Source organism: Rhinopithecus bieti, unplaced genomic scaffold, assembly GCF_001698545.2.
Source record: "Rhinopithecus bieti isolate Rb0 unplaced genomic scaffold, ASM169854v2 scaffold_41913, whole genome shotgun sequence".
Taxonomy (NCBI): domain Eukaryota; kingdom Metazoa; phylum Chordata; class Mammalia; order Primates; family Cercopithecidae; genus Rhinopithecus; species Rhinopithecus bieti.
Genome location: NW_016818964.1, coordinates 1933258 through 1947223, shown reverse-complemented (window position 1 = coordinate 1947223; position 13966 = coordinate 1933258). Strand labels below are relative to the sequence as shown.

General features: G+C 40.7%; 1 protein-coding gene across 4 annotated transcripts in view; it reads left to right on the top strand.

The window, feature by feature from the left end:
* BTBD7 (BTB domain containing 7) overlaps positions 1-13966 on the top strand; it is a 113176-nt gene that overhangs the window by 809 nt on the left and 98401 nt on the right. The window contains exons 1-2 of one of the 4 annotated variants that reach the window (XM_017857915.1): positions 5209-5252; positions 7367-7474. The exons of 2 other annotated variants lie outside the window; for them this stretch is intronic. The gene's annotated coding sequence lies outside the window, so the exon portion shown is untranslated. Of the gene's footprint in view, positions 1-15; positions 289-5208; positions 5253-7366; positions 7475-13966 lie in introns of those variants that run through there. One more of the 4 variants, XM_017857916.1, reaches the window with a different exon arrangement.

Here is a 13966-nt window from a genome sequence, read left to right as displayed (position 1 = left end):
CGCGCGCCGTCCCGGGGGCAGGGGAGCGAGGTGTGGCGCTCGCGGCGGGGAGAGCGACCCGAGGGAGCCGCGACGGTCGCCCGGCCGGCTCTGGGCTCCGGGCTCCGGGCGCCGAGGGGCGGGACCCGCAGCTCCCAGGACGCGGAGAAACCGCTCCCGAGACGGGGGCGCGTGTTTACCCGGGTGCGGGGTTGCGACCGCCGGGGGTGGGCGTGAGAGTGGCCGGCGGGGACTGGGAAGGGAGCAGGCCTGTGGACTGCTACTCCCAGGGGAAGTTAGATTGTCCGGGTAAGTTACTGTTGCGGAGTAAACCTGGGATTGAGCTTTGACAGGTTGGGAGGGAGACAATACCGAGTGTTTGATAAAGAAGAGGAGGCTGTGCTTGTTGGACTACTTGAATGGCAAAAAGTGTGCATATTTCATTACCTTATTTGCACAGTGCTTGCTAGCTTTACCCCGAGGGTGAGAACTTTCTCACCGTTTTTGGAGAAACTCTGAGGAGTGTTGTTTCTCCTTTGAACTACAATAGCACGTCTTCACATACCAGCACAGATAATAAGTACTCTGGAGTGGGCCTGATTTACAGAAGTAGTCTTGGTTATCTTTACTAGAGCACTGTTTCCTTTGCGAAAACATCTTACTATAACGAGAAAGTAGACATTTTACAGAATTACTTAGCTTTTCAACTAACAACCTTTTTTGGGGGGGGGGGAGTGGGGTGGAGACGGAGTCTCGTCCTGTCACCCAGACTGGAGAAGAGTGATGCGATCTCGGCTCACTGCAACCTCCGCCTCCCAGATTCAAGCGATTCTCCTGTCTCAGCCTCCCAAGTAGCTGGGATTACGGGCGCCCGCCGCCACTCCCGGCTAGTTTTTGTATTTTTAGTAGAGACGTGGTTTCACTATGTTGGTCGGACTGGGCTCGAGCTCCTGACCTCTGGTGATCCGCCCGCCTCGTCCTCCCAAAGTACTGGGATTACAGGTGTGAGCCACTGCTCCCGGCCTGGTCAGCTAACAATCTTTTGTCCCGGAACAGCGTCTGTTTCCTTTAGATTGCTGAAATGAATTGCTTTCTTCCTGAAATGTGGAAGAAAGACTTGAAATTGCTTTGTAAGTATCATACGTTGTTAATAGCAACTGTTATTAGACTTGTCATGGAATTTTGGAGTCAGAAAAACTTTTAGAGATCTAAAGGTGTGAATATTGTTTTAGAGCCGGAAAACCAGACCCAGAGAGGCGAGTGACTTGTGGATCCTACAGCTGGCGATGGATTAGACTAAAACTAAGATGTGGGCTTCTACACCCCATTTAGAGAGCTCGTTTTTACTACACTCCTGAGCTGCTTACTCTTCATTGATTGCATTCTTCACCATTCACTACCCACCCCTGGTTTTGGTGTAATAAAGTTGAAAGCGAAAATAAAAGCTTCTGTCTCATTCTGACAGCTACTTCGAGTAACTGATGAAAAAAAAATGTTTTCCCCCTAACCTGAACTTAATAAAAACGGAGTGATATTTTATTTGGAGTTTTCTTAGGCTCGTGACTACATTTTCACCCAGTTTTAGCGTGGCTCATTCTTGCATGAATTCAGTAAAACTCATAGGTCAATATTCTCTCCCACAAAACCTGATTACTATATTGTTTTGTGTCCCAACACCAGCATTTAAACAAGGTTTTTGTATCAGACTCTAATTTTAGGATTTAAAACACCTGTGTTGATTTCTAGATTACACTACCTAGTTTCCATGTATCATCTTGTTGAGTCACAACATTTTTATTTATTGTGTCACAGGTAAACCTTCGGAAGTGCAGTAATGCCAAAGTTATTCTGGTTTCAGGTTCTAGTCACTGAAGCTCACACATCCAAAATTACATACATGACTGTTGAAAGTCTTCTTTTTGTTTTGCATTAGATGAATGATGTGGAAGAAGGGAAAGAAACATAATATTAGGTTTGTGCAAAAGTAACTGCGGTTTTGCCGTTGATATATAGATTTTCCCTCACGTTCTTATTGGAAAGATTAGGTGTACCAACATGAGACTCGAAGACAATCTAGTGAGTTCTGCTAATGCAAAGAATGCTGTTGGTATACAGGGTAGAGAGAAATGAGTGAGACCCCAGGAGTCCAAAGAACGTGCGACAGTTGGGACTTGAGCTGGCCTATGAAAATTTAGGTTTACCGAGAGATTGTAGCAATTACTTTGTGAGGAAAAAGCGAGAGTGTAAAGTGAAGATTAGCTTAGGGGGAGGGAAATAGATGAAGACCAGGATGAGCTGACAACTGAATTTCTTGAGGAGAGTGTTTTCCTTAGGAAACTTCAGGCAGTTGGAAAGCTATTTGTCTGTAGAAGAGTTTGAGTGCTGAATTGAGGAGATTTCTACTTTTATCCTGTTGTGCAAGGTATAGAGAGCCTTTGAAAGTTTAGAGGCCAGGGATTACTGTAGTAAACCAGGAAGGTAAATCTGTTAATGATCTACAGGTTAAGTTAGAGTGACGAGAGAATAGAATGAACCAAGGAAGACAGTAGCTGCTGTAGTAACCCGAGTATGAAGAGATCCCTTTAGACCCGGATAAAGTCAGTAGGAAGGATATGGATAGCAGAAACCTGTGTGCTTAATTGTGGTAAAATACACATAAAATTTACCATCTTACCCATTTTTAAGTGTATAGTTCTGTGGCATAAGTACATTTACATTGTTGTGTAGCCATCACCACCATCCATCTGTAGAGTTCTTTCATTTGGAGTTTTCTTAGTCTCATGACTAGATTTTTCTAAACTGAAACTCTCCATTTTCCCTTACCCCCAGACCCTGGCAACCACAATTCTACTGTCTCTCTTATTTTGACTACTGTAAGTACCACATATAAGTGAAATTATACAGCATTTGTCCTTCTATATCTGGCTTATTTCACTTAGTCTAATGTCATCAAGGTCCATCCATATTGTAGCATGTGTCACAATTTGCTTTCTTTTTAAGGCTGAATAATATTCCATTTTTACATTTTGTTTGTTCATCCATTGATGGGCACTTAAGTTGCATCCACATTTTAACTGTTGTGAAAAATGCTGCTGTCAACATGGATGTAAAAATATTCGAGTCTCTGCTTTCATTTCTTTTATGAATTTTATAGCCAGAAAATTTTACATTCTCACTAGCAGTGCACAAGAGTTCCAGTTTCTCTATATCCTCACCAATTCTTGTTATTTGCTGTTTGTTTTTTTCCCAATATTCATCCTAATGAGTATTAAGTGGTATTTCATTGTGTTTTGGTTTGCATTTTTTAAAATGATTGGTGATGTTAAGCATCTTTTCATGTGCTTATTAATCTTTGGTTTTTTTTTTAGAAAAATATCTATTCACATTATTTCCCTGTTTTCTAATTAGGTTTTTTTTGTTGTTGTTGAGTTGTGGAAGTTACTTAATGTATGCTGAATATCAATCCCTTATCAGACATGATTTGCAAATGTTTTCTCCCATTCTGTAGGCTGCCTTTTCACCCTGTTGATAGTGTCCTTTGATGCACACAAAGTTTTCAATTTTGATGAAATCCAGCTTACCTAGATTTTCTTTTGTTGCTTATGCTTTTGGTGTCGTAGTCAATAAATCATTATCAAATCCAATGTCAGGAAGCTTTTCCCCTATGTTTTCTTTCTTTTTTAGAGATAGGTTGATTCTGGCTCTGTCACTCAGGCTGAAGTGCATTAGTGTGATTATGGCTTACAATAGCCTTGAATTCTGGGCTCAAACAGCCCTCCCATCTCAGTGGGATGGGAGGGCTTTTTTTAGTTTTTTTAGTTTTCAGTGTAAAAATTTCAGTTTTAGTTTTTTTTTTAGTTTTCAGTGTAAAAGTCTTTTGTCTCCTTCGCTAGGTTTATTCCTAAGTATTTTATTTTTGATGTGATTTTAGATAGGATTCTTGTCTTAATTTCTCTTTTGGATTATTCATTGTTAATGTTTAAGAATGCAACTCATTTTTGTGTGTTAATTTTGTATCTACAACTTTACTGAATGTATTAGTTCTAATAGTTTTTTTGTGTGTGTGGAATCTTTTTTGTGGAATTTTCTACATATAGGAGCGTGTCATTTGCAAACAGTTAATTTACTTCTTGCTTTCCAATTTGGATGCCTTTTATTTTTTTCCTTGCCTAATCTCAGCTGGGACTTCCGGTACTGTGTTGACTGGAAGTGGTAAAAGCAGTCATCCTTGGCTTGTTCCTGATGTTAGAGGAAACATTTTCAGTCTTTCCCTGTTGAGTATGATACTAACATGAGTTTTTTATATAAAACGTTTATGTTCAGGTAGTTTCCTTATATTCCTGGTTTGTTGAGTGTTTTAACAGGTGTGTTTTAAGAAAAATCATTTGTGGGTGCTGAAAAGAAAGAATTTCTAGCCTGGTGAGTGAAAGAATCCTGGTGTCATTGACAGAATAATATATTATGAAGTTGATGTTTTAGGCATCATCTTTGTACATTTACAGACCTGTTTTGGTTGAATAAAAATAATACTATAGTTATTTAGTGGGGAAAACTGACATTACTCAAATAATTATGCAAACGTATGTCTGAATAACTATAGTACAAACTAGGTTCACATTTACATTTCTAGCATCTAGCACAGTGCCTGGCACATGGGTATTCACTGAAGTTGTTAATTGAATCAAGAAGCAGAAGACTAAGGTTTAACCCTGTAAAGTAAAAAACATATTGTTTATTATATAATTTTTAATGGAAATAATGTTTATTTTTTATTTTATCACTTTTTAATTTTCATGAGACAGAGTCTCACTTTGACACCAGGCTGAGTGCAGTCATAACTCAGTGCTGCCTTGGCCTTCTGGGCTCCAGCGAGCCTCCTGCCTCAGCCTCCCGAGTAGCTGGGGCTACAGGCAAGTGCCACCATGCCTGGCTCATTTTTGTTGTGAGAGACAGGGTCTTGTAGTGTTGCCTAGGCTTTATTTAAAAACATTTTCCTGTTAACCCAGTCCTGGTACAATGGTAATAAAGCAAAATCATAGTTCACCACTCTAGAAAAATTAGGCAAGTGACTTTTTCTAAAACAGGTACAGTATCACTATTAAAGTGAGATAACAGTTTTTCTTTTGACATTTTTTTCTTTTTTCTTGAGATGGAGTCTCGCTCTGTCGCCCAGGCTGGAGTGCAATGGCGTGATCCCAGCTCACTGCAACTGCTGCCTCCCGGGTTCCAGCGATTCTCTGCTGCCTCAGCTTCCCAAGTAGCTGGGACTATAGGTACGTGCCACCACACTTGGCTAATTATTGTATTTTTAGTAGAGACAGGGTTTCGGCCCATTGGCCAGGCTGATCTCAAGCTCCTTACCTAAGGTTATCCACCTGCCTCAGCCTCCCAAATTGCTGGGATTATAGGTGTGAGCCAACATGCCTGGCCCAGTTTTCTTTTTAGGTGATTGCTAGTGGAAGTTAGTTATCAGAATCCAAAGTTTCAGAAAGAGGCTTTATTTATTTTATATTTTCGTTGTTTTAGACAGGGTCTTGCTCTGTCGCCTAAGCTGCAGTGGTGCAATCATGGCTCACCACAACCTCAACTACCTGGGCTCAAGCAATCTTTCCATCTCAGCCTCCTGAGCAGCTGGGACTACGGGCATGGGCCACTATGCCTGGCTAACTTGTACTTTTTGTAGAGATGGGGTTTCACTGTGCTGCCCAGGCTGGTCTTGAACTCCAAGACTCCAGCAGTCCTCCAGCCTTGGCCTCCCAAAGTGCTGGGATTATAGGTGTGAGCCACCATGCCCAGCTGAGGCATACTCTCAAAGTTTTCAAGTGTCTGCTGATTCCAGATGTATAATGACATTCGAACATTCAGCACTTATTTGCAGAACAAGGTCAAGATTTAAGAACCACCACATTGTGGTGGTTTTTTTTTTTTTTTTAATTTTAAAATTTTGGACAGTTTGTAAATTTGACATCACAAATTGAGTCTTTCAGATACCCTTACTATTTCAAATAATACAGTAACTTTAGAAACATAATATACTTAGTTTTATAAATTGACATTAAATCCATGTCATTGTGTGACATGTGAACATTATGTTAAGATTGAAATAGATGAGGACACTTGGAATAGATAGGAAACACTTTAATCCAATACACAGAACATTCTTTTTTTTTTTGAGACGGAGTCTCGCTCTGTCGCCCAGGCTGGAGTGCAGTGGCGCGATCTCGGCTCACTGCAAGCTCCGCCTCTCGGATTTACGCCATTCTCCTGCTTCAGCCTCCTGAGTAGCTGGGACTACAGGCGCCCTCCACCGCGCCCGGCTAATTTTTTGTATTTTTAGTAGAGACGGGGTTTCACCATGGTCTCGATCTCCTGACCTTGTGATCCGCCCGTCTCGGCCTCCCAAAGTGCTGGGATTACAGGCGTGAGCCACCGCGCCCGGCCACACAGAACATTCTTTAAGTGTACAGGATTCAAAATAGTTCCCTTTTAGAGCATCGTTGGGGTTTTTAGGTATAATTGTGATATAATAGAACACTGGACTGGAAATCAAACCTCCATTTACATTCTGACTGATGTTTATAGTTTTATGATCTTAAAGCGAGTCACTTAACCTCTCTGAAGATTAATTTTCTCATCTGTTAAAATAGGTACGGAACTCTTGCAGCTTTTCTACCTTGTATGTATTTTTTTACTCCATTCTTTTCCTCTCTATTGCCACTCCCTTATTAGTCTGGACTACTTATTAAACAGCCTGCCAGCTAAGTCTCTGCAACTTGTTCTCTCACTGTACCTCTCCATCTCTGGCTATTCTCTGTATTACTACGACAATTATGTTCTTAAAAAAACAGGTCAGATGCAGTGGCTCACACCTGTAATCCCAGCACTTTGGGAGGCTGAGGTGGGCAGATCACCTGAGGTCAGGAGTTCAAAACCAGTCTGGCCAACATGGCGAAACCCCATCTCTACTAAAGGTACAAAAATTAGCGAGGCGTGGTGGTGGGTGCCTGTAATCCCAGCTACTCGGGAGGCTGAGGCAGGAGAATCGCTTGTCCCAAGGAGGCAGAGGTTGCAGTGAACTAAGATTGTGCCACTGCACTTCAGCCTGGGCAAGAGAGCTAGACTCCGTCTCAAAAAAAAAAAAAAATATTGGAACATATTGCTTCTGTACTTAAAATACCTTTGTTAACTTCTCTTGTCAATAGGGTACAAACTCACAAGAGTTTATAGACTGTGTTCAACCTTAGGTTTCCTGTCACTCCAGCTATGCTGTTTCTTATTCCCTGTGCCTCTGTCTTATGTGTGTTTATCCCATTGTTTGGAGTTCTTATTCTTTGCCTATTCTGTTAGCTGCCCATCTAATGTCTACTTTCCTCTTCTTTCCTAACAGAAATCTGTTTTTGTTCATGCATGCAGCAGACTTGGAGAAGCTGATTTGTCACCACCTCCAGTGGTAGATTTCCATTTGTTCAAACCAGTCAACTCATGGCACTTCCCTGTAAGCTGTTATTTGTACCAATCAGATTTGAAGGGAAGTAGACATTCTATTTCTGGGGGAGAAGATTCTTTCCCCTCTTGTATGTGAGCAAGAGAACATAAGGCCTCTATTGCTACTGACAGCTGTCTTGGGATCACAAGGGATGAAGCACTTCCTGAAGATGGCAGAGCAGAGAGGTAGAAGGAATCCTTGGTAACCTCATTTAACCACATATTTTATTGGGCCTGGAGCCATCCCCACCACAGGACTTCTCATGACAGATAATTTTCTTAATGTTTCAGACAATTCTTTGGAGTTATTTTGCCATCAAAAATCTCTTGATTCTCTTCCTTTTTTTTTTTTTTTTTTTTTTTGAGGCAGGGTCTTGCTCTGTCACCCAGGCTGGACTGCAGTGATAGAATCACAGCTCACTACAACCTTGACCTCTTGGGTTCAGCAATCCTCCTGCTTCAGGCTTCTGAGAAGTAGCCACCACACCTGGCTACTTTTAAAAAATTATTTGTAGAGGCAGGGTCTCCTTATGTTGCCCAGGCATCTTGAACTCCTGGTCTCAAGTGATCCTCCCACCTCAGTCTCCCAAAGTGTTGGGATTACAGATGTGAACCACTGCACCTGGCCCAAAATCTCTTGATTGATATAGTCCTCTTTATTTTTCAAGATCAAGTTATGGTACCTTTACCAATAGTCATATGTTCTTTTGGAACTTTGCACTTCTCTTCTATCCTTTATTGCCCTGTATTATAATTGTTTGTATGCCTGACTCCTCTACGTGACTGTATAGTTTGAACCAAAGTGTACAGGATGTAGCACAATGTCTAATAGTGTCACACGATAAATAATAGGTATTCAGTAAGTGAGTTGTTAAGATGAAATAGTAACATGAAAGAGTGCTTTATAAGCAATTTTTTAAAGAGTCTGCTCTGCTAGTTGTAAGCCATTTTTTGAATAAACATGAGGTGTGTTGTTGTCTTTAAAGTAAAAATGGAAAAACCAGTGAGATCAGACATTGTTTTTTGCTTGCCCTTTGTTATTACCTAGACATTTTCATTTAGATAAAAACTATGTCTATCTCCTGGCTATAGTCCCTTATGGAAGGAGCAATATTACATTTAGGTCTATTTCAGCTGGGATTCATTTGTGAATTATTCTTTAGAGAAAAATTCTATAATATGCTTCATGAGACCTAATTATTCTTGTCTTCAGACTTGCCTAAAATATTTTTTGCTTGCTTAAGACCAGACATGAGAATTTTCTTGTAAGCAGAAAGCTTTGTGACAGAACTGGATGAGGTTGTAGTGAATGTTAGTGATAGCTTATGACAGAGAAGTCTCATAGCCTCAGTTGCAGAGTCATAGTTCTGTCACGTGCTTCACCAGTAGTGTCTGATAAGGGAGGAAGGATGGGGAAGAAGAGTTAGGGTTTACAAACTCTATATATTTCATCATTCATTGACTTTGGTCAAATAAATTAAACTTTAACATACTAATTTGTAGGGTTAAAAAAAAATTTTTTTTTTCAATTCACGTTCTTGCTGTGTTGCCCAGGCTGGTTCCAAACTCCTGGGCTCAAGCGATCCTCAAGCCTTCTGAGTAGCTGAGATTACCATACCCGGCTTTGCAGTGTTTGTGTTTTAAGAGACAGGGTACTCATTCTGTGCCCAGGCTGGAGTGCAGTGGCCCTATTATAGCTCACCACACCCTCAAACTCCTTAGCTCAAGAGATTGTCTTACCTCAGCCACCTGTGTAGCTAGGGCTGCAGGCACACGCCATCATGCTCAGCTAATTTTTAAACATTTTTTTGAAGAGACGGGGTCCTGCTATGTTGCCCAGGTTGGTCTTGAACTTCTGGCCTCAAACAATTCCTCCCATCTTGGCTTCCCAAAGCACTGGAATTATGGGCATGAGCCACGTCACCCAGCCTTGTAGTTATTTTAAAATGAAGACAAAAGGGATAGAGTATACCTTTAAAATACGTGACACCATATATTGGATGATTCTGAAAGGATGTATTTGCCCATGAAGAAAAACCTTCTTGTTTTGATGTCTAGTTGTTAGCTTTTTACTTTACTAAGGCCCAGTTAACTTCTCTGTGCTTTAGTTCCACATCTGTAAAATTACTCACTTTATATTTCTCTATCCACTTTGGAAATTAAGTAAATGCTCTTTGGATTTCAACTTTTGATGATTTAAACCAAGATCTCTCTTTTGTATTTTGTATGTGTTCTTTATGTCTGTGGGCTTACTAATTCTTGAATTTAAAAAAATCATTTAAATCAAGCAATAGTAATAGTATATGTTTAAGCATATAGTGTATGTTTTTAAATAAATAAGCAGTCTGGGTTTTAGTGGCTCACCCCTGTAATCCCAGCACTTTAGGAGGCCAAGGCAAAAGGATCACTTGAGTCCTGGAGTTCAAGACCAGTCTGGGCAACATAGTGAGATCACATCTCTACAAAAAAAAAAAGTTTAAAAATTAGGCCAGGCGCGGTGGCTCAAGCCTGTAATCCCAGCACTTTGGGAGGCCGAGACGGGCGGATCTCGAGGTCAGGAGATCAAGACCATCCTGGCTAACACAGTGAAACCCCGTCTCTACTAAAAAAATACAAAAAACTAGCCGGGTGAGGTGGCGGGCGCCAGTAGTCCCAGCTACTCCGGAGGCTGAGGCAGGAGAATGGCATAAACGCGGGAGGCGGAGCTTGCAGTGAGCTGAGATCCGGCCACTGTACTCCAGCCTGGGCAACAGAGCCAGACTTCGTCTCAAAAAAAAAAAAAAATTAGCCAGGTATAGTGGCATATACCTGTAGTTCTTAGCTATTCAAGAGGCTGAGGTGGAAGGATCACTTGAGCCCAGAAATTTGAGGTTATGGTGAGTAGTGATCACCCCACTGCACTCCAGCCTGGTTGACAAAATGAGACCCTATGTCTAAAAAATAAAAATAAATAAGCAATAGCGTATATTTTTTAAAAACAACAAACAACTCTCTTACGTCCAAACTCCTTTTCGGATTCTATGGCTCGTATCTCGCCACTGTCTGCTGCACTCTATATAGAAATACTTTTATTTCCTTCATGAACCCAGTTTTGTTCTCTCCATGGGCCTTCTCATGGTTAGTTCCCTCTGCTGTTTCGAGCATTATTTTGGCATTCCTCCCTCTCCTTCTGAGGAAAGCTCACACTTTTTATTGTCAGTCTTGTATATCATCCCAAATGTCACTTTCTCAAGAATCGTATAAGATAAACAGTTTTATTACCAGACACAATGAAGATTTTTAAAAAATTGCCCAAGATCATACAGTTTAGAAATGGCAGAGTCAGATCCAAACTCAGGCATTTTGCTCCAGAAGTCTGTGTCTCCACTGATTTATGCTTCCCCTACATTGTAATTAGCTATTTAACAGTTTGCCCCACTATAAGCACCTTTGGGATGTTTGTTTGCTTGTTTGTTTGTGACGGAGTCTTGCTCTGTAGCCCAGGCTGGAGTGCCATGGCGCAATCTCGGCTCACAGCAACCTCCACCTCCCGGGTTCAAGGTTCAAGCGATTCTGCCTCAGCTTCCCAAGTAGCTGGTATTACAGGCACGCACCACCACGCCCAGCTAATTTTTGTATTTTTAGTAGAGACGGGGTTTCACCATGTTGGCCAGGCTGGTCTTGAACTCTTGACCTCAAGTGATCCGCTCGCCTAGGCCCCTGAAAGTGCTGGGATATTAGGCGTGAGCCACCACCCCCTTAAAAGAAGCACCTTTGGAGGAGAAACTATGCCTGTCTTGTTCATTGTTATATCCCCATGTGCCTAGGTGCTCAGAAAATATTTAAATGAATGAAAATTCTTATTTGAGAGAGAGAGTGTTTTGATTAAATTCTTCTCAGTACCTTTCACGTAGTGTGTGTGTCAGTAAATGAAGTAATGTTTTATGCCTACTTATTATACAAAGTGAAATTTTATGATCAAGTTAATCATGGTTACAAGCTCATTTTTTTATAACCTCTCTTAATTCCTTTTTGCCCTATACTGCATAACAGTATCACTTTGCAACTGTAAAAACTAGTGCTTTGTAGGCCTCTCTCTCGTATTATCCCTCTGTGAACTGTTAAAATATGGATCATTTGTAATTAGTTTCTAAAGCGTATGTAGGAAATTTTATAAAATAAAATTATACTAGTAGATGGACTCTGATCATTTATACTGGTTAACCTTCTAACAAATTACAGAGGTGTAATTTCTCTGTGTGTAGAGGTTTTTTAAAGTATCCCATATTTTAAACCTTGACTGTTACCTCAAAAAATAAAAGTGGTTTGTCTGTATCCAGTAGTCACATGGTGGGTGATGATGTAAGGCATGCACATTGTGTTCATGTGTTTGTTGAAGAAGCTGGAATGTCATTATACTTCAACAGACTTTTCAAATTGAAAATCTGAAAGCTACTTCTAGCTGTAATTCTGCTGTAATTCTCAATCAGTAGAGAGAGAACCAAAAAAGTCTTTCTCCTCTCTGAATGTTTTTGCCGAAGGCTGACTTCTTTGATTAATCTTTCTTTTCTGTATTCCTTATACTGTATTACAGGGCTTCTCAACCTTGGCACTCTTGACATTTGGGGCGAGGTAATTCTTTGTTGTGGAGGACTGTCCCTGTGCCTTGTGAAATGTTTAGCAGCATCCTTGGCTTCTACCTGTTAGAGGCAAATAGTGCCCTTCGCTTTTCCCCTCTCCAGTTGTGGCATTTAAAATGTCTTTAAACATTGTCAAGTGTGGGGGTTAGGGAGGGTGGAAGGAGAGAACAATCACGCCAGTTGAAAACTGCAGCTTTCCTACATCATTCTGTCCACTTACTCATTTGTTTTAAAATCTTCCCCTCCCTCTCACACTTACCTTTTCAGACTTCCACATGCCTCTCTGCTGCTGCCTCACTTCTCTGAACCTTTTTGCAGCCATACTTCTAAAAAAGAATTGTAAAACATCTGTTCTCTTCTAGTTCAGTTTCCTCTCTTGAATTCTATTGAGACCACATTTTTCTAGTTTTCCTCTATCTTTCTGGCTCTTCCATTTTTATTTTCTTTATCAGCTCTACCTAGTTGGACAATGGCATCATCTTTGCCCCTTTCTTTCTTCTTCCCTGTTACCTAATCAACTCTCAGGTCTTCCTTTCTTACCTCATTTCCTAGTGCTTAATGTTGTCTCACATATATGTTGTCCTATTCATTCTTACTTAATTTTTTTGGTAAGAACACAATATGAGATCTACCCTTTCAACGAATTTTTAAATAAACAATACATTATTGTTGACTATAGGTACAGTGTTGTACAGAAGATCTCTAGAGCTTATCCATTTTGCTTAACTGAAACTGTATGCCCGTTGATCAATAAGTCTGCATTTCCCCCCAGTCCCTGAGAACCACCATTTCACTCTTCGATTCTATGAATTTGATTGTTTTAGATACTCACTAATCATTCTGGGTAATGACCAGGCCTAGATAAAGACCTCATATAAGTGGAATTATGTAGTATTTGTCTTTCTGTGGCTGGCTTCTTTTACTTAGCATAATGTCTTCAAGGTTCATCCATGTTGTCACCGTATTTCCTTCTTCTCTGAAGCCAAATAGTATTCCATTTATGTATATACCACATTTTCTTTATCCATTCATCTGTTGATGGATATTTAGGTTGTTTCCACATCTTGGCTGTTGTGATATCTATTAATTGTTAAGCTGTTCTCTGTATTGAAATCTCCTTGCCTACATTTCTCCATGTAGGTTAAACTCTAACATCTTGCAAGGACCAGAGCAGATTTTGTCTGTTGTTTTTTGGTTTTGGTTGTTGTTGTTAGAGACAGTGTCTCATTCTGTTGTCCAGGCTGTAGTGCAGTGGTGCAGTCATGGCTCACTGCTCACTGTAACCTCAAATGCCTGGACTCAAGTGATCCCTCTCATCTCAGCCTCCGGAGTAGCTGAGACTGCAGGCACACACTACCACACTTGGCTAATTTTTCTGTTTCTTGTAACAGCCCGTTGTCCAGGCTGATCTCAAACTCCTGGGCTCAAGCAAACCACCTGCCTTGGCTTCCTGAAGTGCTGGGTTTACAGGCGTGAGCCACCGCACCTAGCTTGCACCTCATTTATTAAGGATTCATTATGAGCCAGACCCTCTTTAAGGTCTTTGGACTATATAGTTACTGAAATAAGACACAGTCCCAGTACTCCAATAACTTAATCTGTTTGAGGACATGGAAATCTTAATTCATTGCACTTACAGAGTGAGAATGGAAATTGAAGTGTATCCCAAACTTTCTGGTAGCATATAGGAAAGGGATGATTTCTCTGTTTGATGTAAACCTCATTCAAGTGCCACTTCTTACATACAGGCTATCCTGGTCACTACCCAGTCTGATTTGTGCTTTTATACTTTACTCAGTTCTCTTTCTTTTCCAGCCCCAAAATCATCAGCATTTCGTATGACTCAACACTTAGCTTTTCATTCATTCTTCTAGATCCTTTTT